Source organism: Dromiciops gliroides, chromosome 3 (assembly GCF_019393635.1).
Source record: "Dromiciops gliroides isolate mDroGli1 chromosome 3, mDroGli1.pri, whole genome shotgun sequence".
NCBI lineage: Eukaryota > Metazoa > Chordata > Mammalia > Microbiotheria > Microbiotheriidae > Dromiciops > Dromiciops gliroides.
Window position 1 is genome coordinate 156753273 of NC_057863.1, and position 11623 is coordinate 156764895.

Sequence of the window (11623 nt, forward strand, 5' to 3'; positions counted from 1 at the left end):
TTTTACATACATATTTCTACAACAAACTACAGAACAGAAATTCATCATTTCTTATATGATCCTTCCTTTTTGTTCTTCATATATTGAAATGTTTGTATTTGTTAATGATTAAGTTCATAATAAAAGGGAAAAAATTAAAATCTAGGATGCTTCGCAACACATAAAATGGGCCCTATGGCAAACTCATGGAAGGGAAGGAACAATAATTGCACCACATGGGCAGGATGTATGGATTACAATCTGAATCACAGGAGTGAATCTTCCTCACAGGAAAACCTTACTTGATTGTATTCCTCCTTTAACCTCTCTCCATGCCAAGGGTGGGGAGACCTCCCAGATCCCAAACTCAATCACTTAAAAAGGAGAGGGAGGAGAAGAGGGAAAAGATTCCAGTGCTGACCTTATTTAAGGAAACAGAGAGACAAATGTAAAGAGTAATGACAAATGTTTAGAGGGAGAAATTGCTCTCCTGGGAGAAGAAGGAGATGTGAGGAGACAGGAAGGTAGAAATAAAGGGAAAGATTCATTTTGGAGGAAGCCGATTCTAAGTTAGTCCTTGAAGGAATCAATCAATCAACAAGCATTTGAGGGAAGGACTTCCATAGACAAGGATTAGGTAGTTCATTCCAGGAATGGGGAATCATATAAGCAAAGGAATGGAGACAGATGGAAGAAGAACCAGAACACCAGCCAGGAAGTAATTCAATTTGCTTGTAACACATAATAAACAAAAAGAAACAGTTTGAGATAAGGTTGGAAGACAGTGAAATTGGAAACAACCTCAATGTTGAATGACTGTGGAATAGCTGATATATTCATATAACAAAATACTATTGTGCCATTAAAATGGCCACACTGAAAAATACAAATAAATATATAAATAGAGACTAAATAATGACATATAAAGTGAGACAGAAAGAAGATGTTAGAACTGGTAAAAAACCAGACATATTGACTCTAACCACAGGGGGAAAAAATATCAGCAAGAAACCTAAAGAACTACAGAGCAAATGTTAAAAATTGTTAAAGTTTTTCGTTGATCAAAATATAAGTAATTTAAATTTTTTAATTTGAGAAGTTTTTCTTCATTTTGTTTCTTTAATTATTGATGCCTATTAGCTTGCTATTAAATTAATAATATAATTATTGTTAATTTAATATAAAGTCATTCTACTACTTATAAGCTTAAGGGTAAGACATGTATAGACAGCTAAAAATGGAATTTGAGCATTAGATATAAAATTAGGGGGTAGTATTTGAAGTTAATAAAAAAGAAAATGAAAACCCTAAAATCAAAGTAGCAATATCCTTGGCTTTCCAACTTCCTAGAATTTTAATTCCTTATGTTTTATCATAAGGAAGCAAAGTTAAAAGAACACTATTGCTGTGGTCATAAGGTTTGAGTCTGGGTCATCCGTCAGTTGATCAACAAGCATTTATGAATGGCCTATTATATGGTAGGACACAAAGAAAGGCAAAAGCACGCTTCCTGTCCAGAAAGAATTCACATTCTAGTGGGAGAGACAATAAGCAAAAAACTATGCATACACAATATATATACATGGTAACTTGGAGGTAATCTCAGAGAAAAAGCTGTTGTTTAGTGATGGTGGTGGTGGCCTTTGTTCTCAGTCTAACATTAAGGAGTACCATGAAAAGGTTTCTTGCAGAAATGGGATTTGGATTGAGTCTTGAAGGAAGCCAAGGAAACCAGGAGACAAAGATGAGAAGGGGGAGCACTTCAGGTACGCAGAACAGGCAGTAAAAAGGCAAGGAGTAATTAAATGGAGTATTGTATGGGAGGAACAAGTAGTGTAAGAATATTGGAAAGGTTGGAAGGGGCCAGAGAATGAAAAGCATTAAAAGTCAAACAGAGGAACCATATCGATGAATTTTAGACCTAGAAAGAGCCCTAGGGGCAGCTAGGTGGTGCAGTGGATAAAGCACTGGCCCTGGATTCAAGAGGACCTGAGTTCAAATTTGACCTCAGACACTTGACACTTACTAACTGTGTGACCCTCGGCAAGTCACTTAATCCTCACAGCTCCACAAAAAAAGAAAAAAAAGGGGGGAAAAAAAAAGAAAGAGCCCTTAGAGATCATTTGTCCCATCCTATGTTATTTTATAGATGAGCAATCAGGTTGAGAAAAGTCCCAAATTGAAAGCTCTTAGCTAAGGTAAATGAAGTTAATTTTCTATCATGTCCTGTCAACAAGACAATTTAACAGTTTAATAAGCACTGAAATAGGCAAAGGGGAGGAGAAGAATAGGGAAGAAGAGGAAGAAGAATTAGAAGAGGAAAAAGAATCCTTACTATTAAGGAATGCATCAATGAAAATACATATACAGTATAGAAGCTCCCAAACTATGCATAAGAACAGTAACATATGTACATATATTAGTGCTGAAAAATCTCAAAAGAATGATAATGGTGTACTCCCCTTTGAATGCAAGCATAATATTGACCCATCTTCAAAAAGGAATGACTCTATACTTACCTGGCAGGGGTGATTCCATGATCATGAAGGTGGTTTTCCCAGGGTGAGGCTTATCCATTGGACTCCAGATGGGCTGAACCCTGCAATTTCCCCAAATGCAAAAACAATTTAATAATAATAATAATAATGGGGGCAGCTAGGTGGCGCAGTGGATAAAGCACAGGCCCTGGATTCAGGAGGACCTGAGTTCAAATTCGGCCTCAGACACTTGACACTTACTAGCTGTGTGACTCTGGGCAAGTCACTTAACCCTAATTGCCTCACCAAAAAAAAAAATAATAATAATAATAATAATAAAAGGAATGAATCTCCCAATCAGGAGAATGGTGAACACATAAAATAACCAAATTACCAAATCATAATCTTTTATGGTGTGGGGAGAAAAACAATATTGTGGCTTAAGATATGTGTTGCTCCAGCCCTATGTGTTCCCTGGTCACATGTTGTTTGTACTTCATGTCCAAAAAGGACCAGTAACATCACGTGTGATGTCTTGACTTGTACGTGAATTGGCTTTAAGTGAGTCAGAGTTGCACAAAGTCATCAGCCTCATTCTCTTTTCAAGAGTCGTCAGAGTACAGAGGCAAGACAAAAGTCAAGATGATTGGAGATGGTCCAGGATGCAGTGGATCACTTTGGCATCTTTGTCATCTGACCAAGCTCTAAGCACTCCACAGAGACTGCTTCAGTTGCCTTCGTAACTGCTGGGACAAATTGCTCTCATCCACCCATTCCACTCAGGGAAGTTTTCACATGCTTGGGATAGACATCTCCCTAATTCTTCTTTTCTTTCTTTCTTTCTTTCTTTCTTTCTTTCTTTCTTTCTTTCTTTCTTTCTTTCTTTCTTTCTTTTTTTTTTTTTTTTGTAGGCAATGGGGGTTAAGTGACTTGCCCAGGGCCACACAGCTAGTAAATGTCAAGTGTCTGAGGCCGGATTTGAACTCAGGTACTCCTGAATCCAGGACTGATGCTTTATCCACTGCGCCACCTAGCTGCCCCATCTCCCTAATTCTTCAACGGGTTTGAGGCCTGTTGGTTACCCTTAACCTGGTCTAGCTCATCTGCCAACACTGTTTTACCAGGATGTAACCACTACACATGATACAGCTTCTTGGAGCCACAGGTGAGAGTTAGGTGAAGGTAAACACCAGAGATAGATGAGCAGCCCTGAAGAAGGCTTGGCAAGCCCTCACACCATAGGTGGTAGTCCTACCAAACACTCTGTATACCACTCTTGTCATATATGTTCTCTTTGTATATTCCCACCCCCACTTGGTGCTGTGGTAGGTAACCTATACTTTTCTGTGTATGGGTAGGAGGGGGGAAATCTTTCTTTTTAGTTATTTCACTATTGTTTTATAAAATATGTTTTGCTTTGAGCTATTGGAGCCTTTCTGTTTGGTTTAGGTCATCCTTTCTTTCTTTCTTTCTTTTTGTGAGGCAGTTGGGGTTAAGTGACTTGCCCAGGGTCACACAGCTAGTAAGTGTTAAGTGTCTGAGGTTGGATTTGAACTCAGGTCCTCCTGAATCCAGGGCCGGTGCTCTACCCACTGCACCACCTAGCTGCCCCCCATCCATTATTTCTATACAGATGATTCCCGGGTCTACCTATACAATCTTGTTCTTTCTCTTGAGCTCAGGATGATCCACAAAGTATCTTGAACCTGAGGTACCTTTCTGGGGTCCTATATATGAGGACCCTCCTGTATATTGGGAGACACAGATGCTACAGTAGCTAATAAGAACTTTAGTGCTCATCTATTAAAGTCACCTCTCTTTACAAATAAGGAAACTAAAAGTTAAAGCCCAAACTTAAATTGAAAGAGCTTGTAAAGGGGCAGCTAGGTGGCGCAGTGGATAGAGCACCGGCCCTGGAGTCAGGAGTACCTGAGTTCAAATCTGGCCTCAGACACTTGACACTTACTAGCTGTGTGACCCTGGACAAGCCATTTAACCCCAACTGCCTCACCAAAAAAAAAAAAAAAAAAAAAAAAAAAAGAGCTAGTAACTCTACTCATATAGAGAAGTTGCATCATAGATAATGACAAGCAGATAGATGGTAGAAGGAAGAATCATGCTGGGCATGGTGACTCATGCCTGAGCTTCCAGCTACCAAGGATGCTGAGGCTAGTGGATCACTTGAGCTTGGGAGTTTTAGCTACAGTGGACTACCTGACTAGTTGCCTGCACTAAATTTGATATTTATATGGTAGAGGCCCTAGCAGCCGGAATCACCAGGTTGCCTTAAGGAAGGACAAAAGACCCAGGTTGAAAACCAAGAGGATGAAAGGTCCAATGCTGATCAGTAATGGGATTGGTCCAATGCTGATCAGTAATGGGATCGAATCAGCTTTTTCTTTGAAATTTTAAAAAGGAAAAGGAAAGCATCAGAAGTTTGGGAGAAATAAATAGCAGAAAGCATGAGGGAAAATATATAGAATTACAACAGAAACCAATTATATTAAATAAAGTTATTTTTGAGAAGTTCATGTTCTAAGCTTAAGAACGTGTATCCTAGACCCGTGGTGTCAAACTCAAAAATCCACACTGTGCCACCCAAACCAGATTACAATGTAATAGGGAGATAGCTAACAAAAATGAATAAAAATACACTAAAACATGAGTAATGTTAATTTGTGGTTTTCTAAGTCAATATGTGGACCATAGAAATTGTTTCTATTTGAATCTGACACCTCTGTACTAGACAATACCATTCTTTGTCTATTGTTCTAAAGTGGATTATATTGTCAAATTAATAGAGATCTGGGGTTCATCTGCACCAAAAACTCTTTTTCATTGCCTAGATAGGCACATACACAAACAAGCTATGAGATAGGGAAGAATTTTCAATGAGACTCATTTTAAGAACACCCATCTGCCAGTATGTGCTCAATGTAGCACTGGTTTATTACAGATATCCATCTAGAACAGGGGTTCTTAACTTGGGACCCACAGGACCCCCCCAAAAGTGTTCATGGATAGATTTCATAGGGTTTATGGACTTAAATGGGAAATGTATATTATATATATAGTATATATATATGCATGTACACACACGTATATTATTGTTATTAACCTCTAATTGAAATTTAACACTTTCTTCAGCTCTTTAAAAAATATTATTCTATGTAATGGAATTCTATTGTGCTGTAAGAAACGATGAGCAGGAGGATTTAAGAGAAACCTGGAAGGACTTGCATGAACTGATGATGACTGAGATGAGCAGAACCAGGAGAACATTCTACACAGTATCATAAACATTATGTGTTGATCAACTGTGATAGACTTGATTCTTCTCAGCAATACAAGTACAAGATAGTTCCAAAGGACTCATGATGGAAAAGACTCTCCAAATCCAGGAAAAAAAAAAGAACTGTGGAATATGGATGCAGAATGAACCATACTATTTCTTTTGTTTTTGGTGCTGTTGTTTTTCTTTTTTGAGGTTTTCCCTTTTTGTTTTGATTCTTCTCTTATAACATGGCTAATGCAGAAATATGTTTAATGTTATTGTACATATATAACCTATATCAGATTACTTGCTGTTTTGGGGAGGGGGGAGGGTTAGGGGAGGGAGGGAGAAAAATTTGAAACTAGAAATCTTATATAAAAACAAATGTTGAAAACTATCTCTACATGTAACTGGAAAATAATAAAATACTTTTATAATTTAAAAAAAGAGAGAGACTAGAAAAAATATTATTCTAAGAGGTCCAAAGGTTTTACCAGGCTTCCAAGCAGTCCATGACACACTCATAAAAAGGTTAAGAACCTCTGATCTAGAATAGCAGTGTTCTAAACAATCACCTAGGCCTGAGGGAGAGAGGCTTAGAAAATGGACTTGCTTTAGGTAGAAGGCATAAATTTGAATTCCTGGTTCCAGACACTATGATGTGAGTAAGACCTCTGTCTGGTTTGTTGCTGGAAGAGATCAGACCTGATCCCCTCCCCACCCAAAAAAAAGCTCATCCATAGGTCCTGTGAAAGCTCCATCCTGAAAGTTTTGGACTGGGAATGTCAGAGGTGGGTAACTGTTGAATGTTTTTTTTCTCCCTCCCTTGGTTTACTTCTATTTATTTCTGTTGGAAAATCCTTAAAGCTTTGTGAGACAGTGTATTGCCAAAGCATCTGGTCAGTACAGCATAAGCAATGCAAGATTAAGTCCAAAGTATAAGCAAGCTGGATATTTGGCATTATCTAGAATGGAACTCTGGTTGATTCGGGGTGGAGGGGGTTCTTGGATCCAGGTGTCTTGCAATCATGCAGTCAGTCACAGAAACAGACAGTCCTCTAATAGTCAACCCAAGAGTATCTTAATGGTTTTCCCTTTTCCCTCCCCCTCAACTTCATCTTCTCTGTCAATGTTCTGAGATTATTCCTCTATTATTTCACCATCAGCTGCAGCAATATAGATCCTAGACTAGCCCATAAGTAAGATGCTAAAATAAGTAAATGTTTGTCTCTACTGGTTCCTCTCTCACACTTGCACTTTCCTTGAACTTTGATATACAGAGCTCCTTGACTGCTTAATTATCCTTATTATAAGGAGAAGCTAGGTGGTGCAATGGATAGAGTATGGGCCCTGGAATCAGGAGGACCTGAGTCAAATCCTACCATAGACACGTACTAGCTGTGTGACCCTGGGCAAGTCACTTAACCCCAATTACCTTCCCTAAAAAATCCTTATTACAATATTCAACTTGCATTTATACTTTATAATACCACCCTGCTATGCTGAGCAGTAAGTTATAGTGGAGAGGTAACTGTAAAGGAACTTGTGAGACTTATAGAATTATGGAATGTTTGAGTTGGAAAGTACCCAAGTGGTCACTTAGTCAAACTACCTCACAGCATGAATCCCCTTCTCATTATCCATTATCAACTAGCTGGAAAACTCAGTGACATAGAACTTATTATCTGCCAAGCTGCCAATCCATTATTTTTCATAGTTCTAATTATTAAGAAGTTTTCGTTTCTACCCATTGGCTCCTGGGTTTGTTTTTGGCCCAAGAAAAGCAGGTCTGGTACCTCTTCTTCTTCTTCTTTTTTTTTTTTGAATAGAATTTGATTTTCCAAAATATATGTAAAAACAAAATTTTAACATCAATTTTTTAAAAACTTTGTGTTCCAACTTCTCTTCCCCCCCTCAATTTTCACCCTCCACCCACAAGAACTCAAGCAATTAAAAATAAGTTAAACATGAGTAGTCATGGAAAAATTCCCATATTAGCTAGTTGTAAGAGAAAACAGTCAAAAAACCCCAAAACTTCAGATTAAGAAATTGTCAGAGGAAAAGAAAAAAAAATTTTTTAATGTGTTTCCATCTGTTTTCAGATACTATCAGTTCTTTCTCTGCAGATGGACTGCAATCTTCATAAGTCCTTCAGGGTTATATTGGATCATTGCCTTGCTGAAAATAACCACATGCTTCCCAGCAGATCATCCCCCATTATTGCTGTTATTTTGTATACAGTACATTTCACTCTGCTTCAGTTCATGTAGGTCTTTCCAGGTTTTTTTGATAGTATCCTGTTCATCATAACCTGTATATAGTACCTTAAGCTTGACAGAGAATTTTCTTCATAAAAGCCCAGCAAAGTAGGTACCATACGTTTTGCCATTATAATCAATCATCATAACTATTTCCCTCCATCCCACTCCCTTCCCATGACATTTACACTCTCTTCTTTTTACCTATTCCTCCTCGTCTGGTACCTCTTCTGTGTTACAAGCCTTCAAATATTTAAAATCAGTGATCATGTCCCTAAGCCTTCTTTTATCCAGAGTAAGCCTTCTGATTTCTCCATTCATTCTTTTTTAAAAAAAAATATTTATTTATTTTTCTGCAGAGCAATTGGGGTTAAGTGACTTGCCCAGGGTCACACACAGCTAGTAAGTGTCAAGTGTCTGAGGCCAGATTTGAACTCAGGTACTCTTGAATCCAGGGCCAGTGCTTTATCCACTGCACCACCTAGCTGCCCCCTTCTCCATTCATTCTTTTTTTTTTTTTTTTTGCGGGGCAATGGGGGTTAAGTGACTTGCCCAGAGTCACACAGCTAGTAAGTGTCAAGTGTTTGAGGTCAGATTTGAACTCAGGTACTCCTGAATCCAGGGCCAGTGCTTTATCCACTGCACCACCTAGCTGCCCTCTCCATTCATTCTTAACATGGCACAATTTAAAATCGACTAAACAATCTAATCATTCCTCAAGACCCAGGCAAGCTTATCAAAACATTTCCTAAAATGCAGGGCCCAAAACTGGATTTGATATTCCACATATGGTCTGACTAGAGCCGTGTAGAGTGGAATGATTGCCTCCTTCATTCTGGATTCCATTATTGCTATTATTTTAGCATATTAAATATGGAAGAGACTTTACAAGATATTAGTCTAACCTCTTCATTTTATGGAATAGGAAACTGAGTCCAAAAGAGATGAAGTGCTACAGAGTAATAGTTACACAGAGATTAATTGACAGTCTTTCAAACTCATTCAAAGCCAGTGCTGAGAATGGATTTGAAATGATTCTAATCCTGTCTCTGCTATGTGACAAGTATGTGACATTGTCAGCAGCTATGTGACATTGAGCAATTACTTAGCCTTATTCAGGCATTGTATCATGGGATCATAGATTGAGAATTAGACAGGATCTTAGAGCCAATATGGACTAATGCCTTCATTTTGTAGATGAAGAAATAGAGACCTAGAGGAGCAATGTAATTTATCCAAGGCCACACAGTAGTTAAGTAAATATGGGATTCTGACCCAAATCCTTGGCTCCAAGTCCAAAACCTTTCTGTATAACATCTGGACAGTTTTCTCATAGGAGTAAAATACATAGCACTTGGAAGCGAAAATGAAACAGATGAAGAATTTGGGAAACATCGCAAACTTGGCACAGAGGCATGATATAGGAATGATGGGAGACCAATTATCTACAGAAATGCTGGAGCTCTCTATGAAGCAAAACTTGCCTTCATGATAACTTTATTCTTCCAAAGGTGAAAGAATGAACAAAGGGAAATTTTAGATCCTAGTCGTTGAGTTGGAAATAATGGGAAAAACTTAGGGGAAATTGATCACTTCATCCTCGAGTTTTCGATTGAGGAGAGGAAATCTGGGCATAGTTGGATATACTCTCTAGATTTTGGGAGAGCAGATTTCAAAGGAGAGACAGGTGAGGAGTCCATGAATTATAATGGTTCAGAGAAAGTTGGCTCAGGAGGGATAGGAAATTCTTAAGAATGAAAGTCTGAACACACATAGGGAGACAATGAGGGAACATTAGGATTGTCTAAAGAGACTAATGTTGATGTATAGGGAATTTAACAAACAACTTAGATTTTTAAAAGAAATGTACAGAAAATAGAAGCAGGGCCAGGTAATGTAATACAGAGGTAAAAGCAAGGTACTGTCCTGTAAAAGCAGTGTCAGGAATGATAAAGCTCAAAATGAACAGATTTTAATAAGAGGAGATAAGAACAAGAAGGGTTTGGGTTTTTTTAAAGCTATGTGAGATAAAAGGAGATCAAAGAAGGGATAGGACGTTTGCTTGGGGTAGATGGGATGATAATAACATCTACAACAGAAAGAAGATAGAGCTTTTCAATTGTTATTTGTTTTCTCTGCAAAGGACAATTACCTTAACAGTGGAAAAGACACAACAACAACAACAACAAAAAAACAAACCCAAAACTAGCAGAGTTAGTACCTAAGATAAACAAGGAAATAATAAGGTACCTAGCTTCCCTTAATAATCCAATTAAACTATATCCTCAAGATCCTGAAAGAAATGGTGGATGTGATTATTGAGCAATAGCTTGTCTGTGATATTTGAAAAATTATGGAAAATGTCAGGGGTACCACAAAAATGAAGGTCAAATGTGGTCTTAGTTTTCAAAAAAAGGGAAGAGGAGAGAGTTCACAAACTATAGGCCAATGAGCTTGACTTCAATTCCTGAGAATTTGAGAATGAATCATTTAGAGATAGTTGACAAACATATATAGACAGGGCAGCAGTGATTACAAAAAATCCATTATTTAGAGGCAGCCAGGTGGCACTGTAGTGCAACAAGTGCTGGTCTGGAATCAGGAGGATCTGAGTTCAAATTTGACATTGGATTCTTAATGGCTGTATGGCCTTGGACAGTTCACTTAGTGCTGTGCCTAGCACATAGTAGGTGCTTAATAAAGACATATCCTCTTTCCCCTACCCCTTTCCCATCATCAAGAACAGGTCATGCCAGACCAATTTCCTTTCCTTTTTTGACAGAATTATTAAACTAGTAGATGAGGAGGATGATTTGAATATCGTTTACCTGGGTTTGAATGGAGTTTTTGATGAAGTATTTCATACTGTTCTTGTGGAGGAGATGAAAGGATAAGATGGATTCAGACCTGGTTAGATGGCTGAACTCAAAGAGTAATTATTACCAGTACAATGTCAATATAATAGGAGATACAGAGTGGAGTACCCCCTGGGATCTGTGGTTGGTTCTGTGCTGTTTAATGGGAAATGTTTGAGTTGGAGATGAAGTTAATTCTTTTCTACTTTCTTAGAGGTTTTTTTCTTACTATCTATCTTCTTCTTCTTCATCATCATCATCATCATCACTGAAATTTATATAGCCTATTAGTTTCCAGAAATAATTCCTTAAATTTATAGAGTGATCTATATCCACAGTATTAAACTCAAATAGATGAGGATCACAGTGAACCCCAAGTTGGCTTAGAAAAGCACAAATTAACATTATCTACATTGTATTATATTTTTATTTATTGTGTTAATCATTTACTATTTATATTTTAATCTGCTTCATCTACGCTGGGGAATTTTGTGGGCAACCTGAGGGTCAGTTTGACATCTCTAATCTACAAGTTAACTTTTATGGACATCATCTCATGCAATTCCTATAACTTATATATCTAGGGTACTTTGAGGCTAACAAAATGCTTTTCCTCTTAACAACCCCGTGAGAAAAGTAATTTATCATCATCATTCCTGTTTTACAAATGTGGAAGCTGAGGCCCAGAAAATTTAAATGATTTGCCCATTGTCATAGTACTAGTGAAGTACAATAGTTAGAGAAGCAGCTAGGTGGTGCAGTGGATGGAGTGCTGGTCCT

The 11623-nt window shown here is 37.8% G+C and overlaps 1 non-coding gene across 1 annotated transcript; it reads left to right on the top strand.

Moving 5' to 3' along the window:
• Positions 1-2490: 2490 nt before the first annotated feature.
• On the top strand, positions 2491-2652 carry LOC122752411. Its single transcript, XR_006356156.1, has one exon. It is a non-coding gene; the product is annotated as a U1 spliceosomal RNA (small nuclear RNA).
• Positions 2653-11623: the final 8971 nt, after the last annotated feature.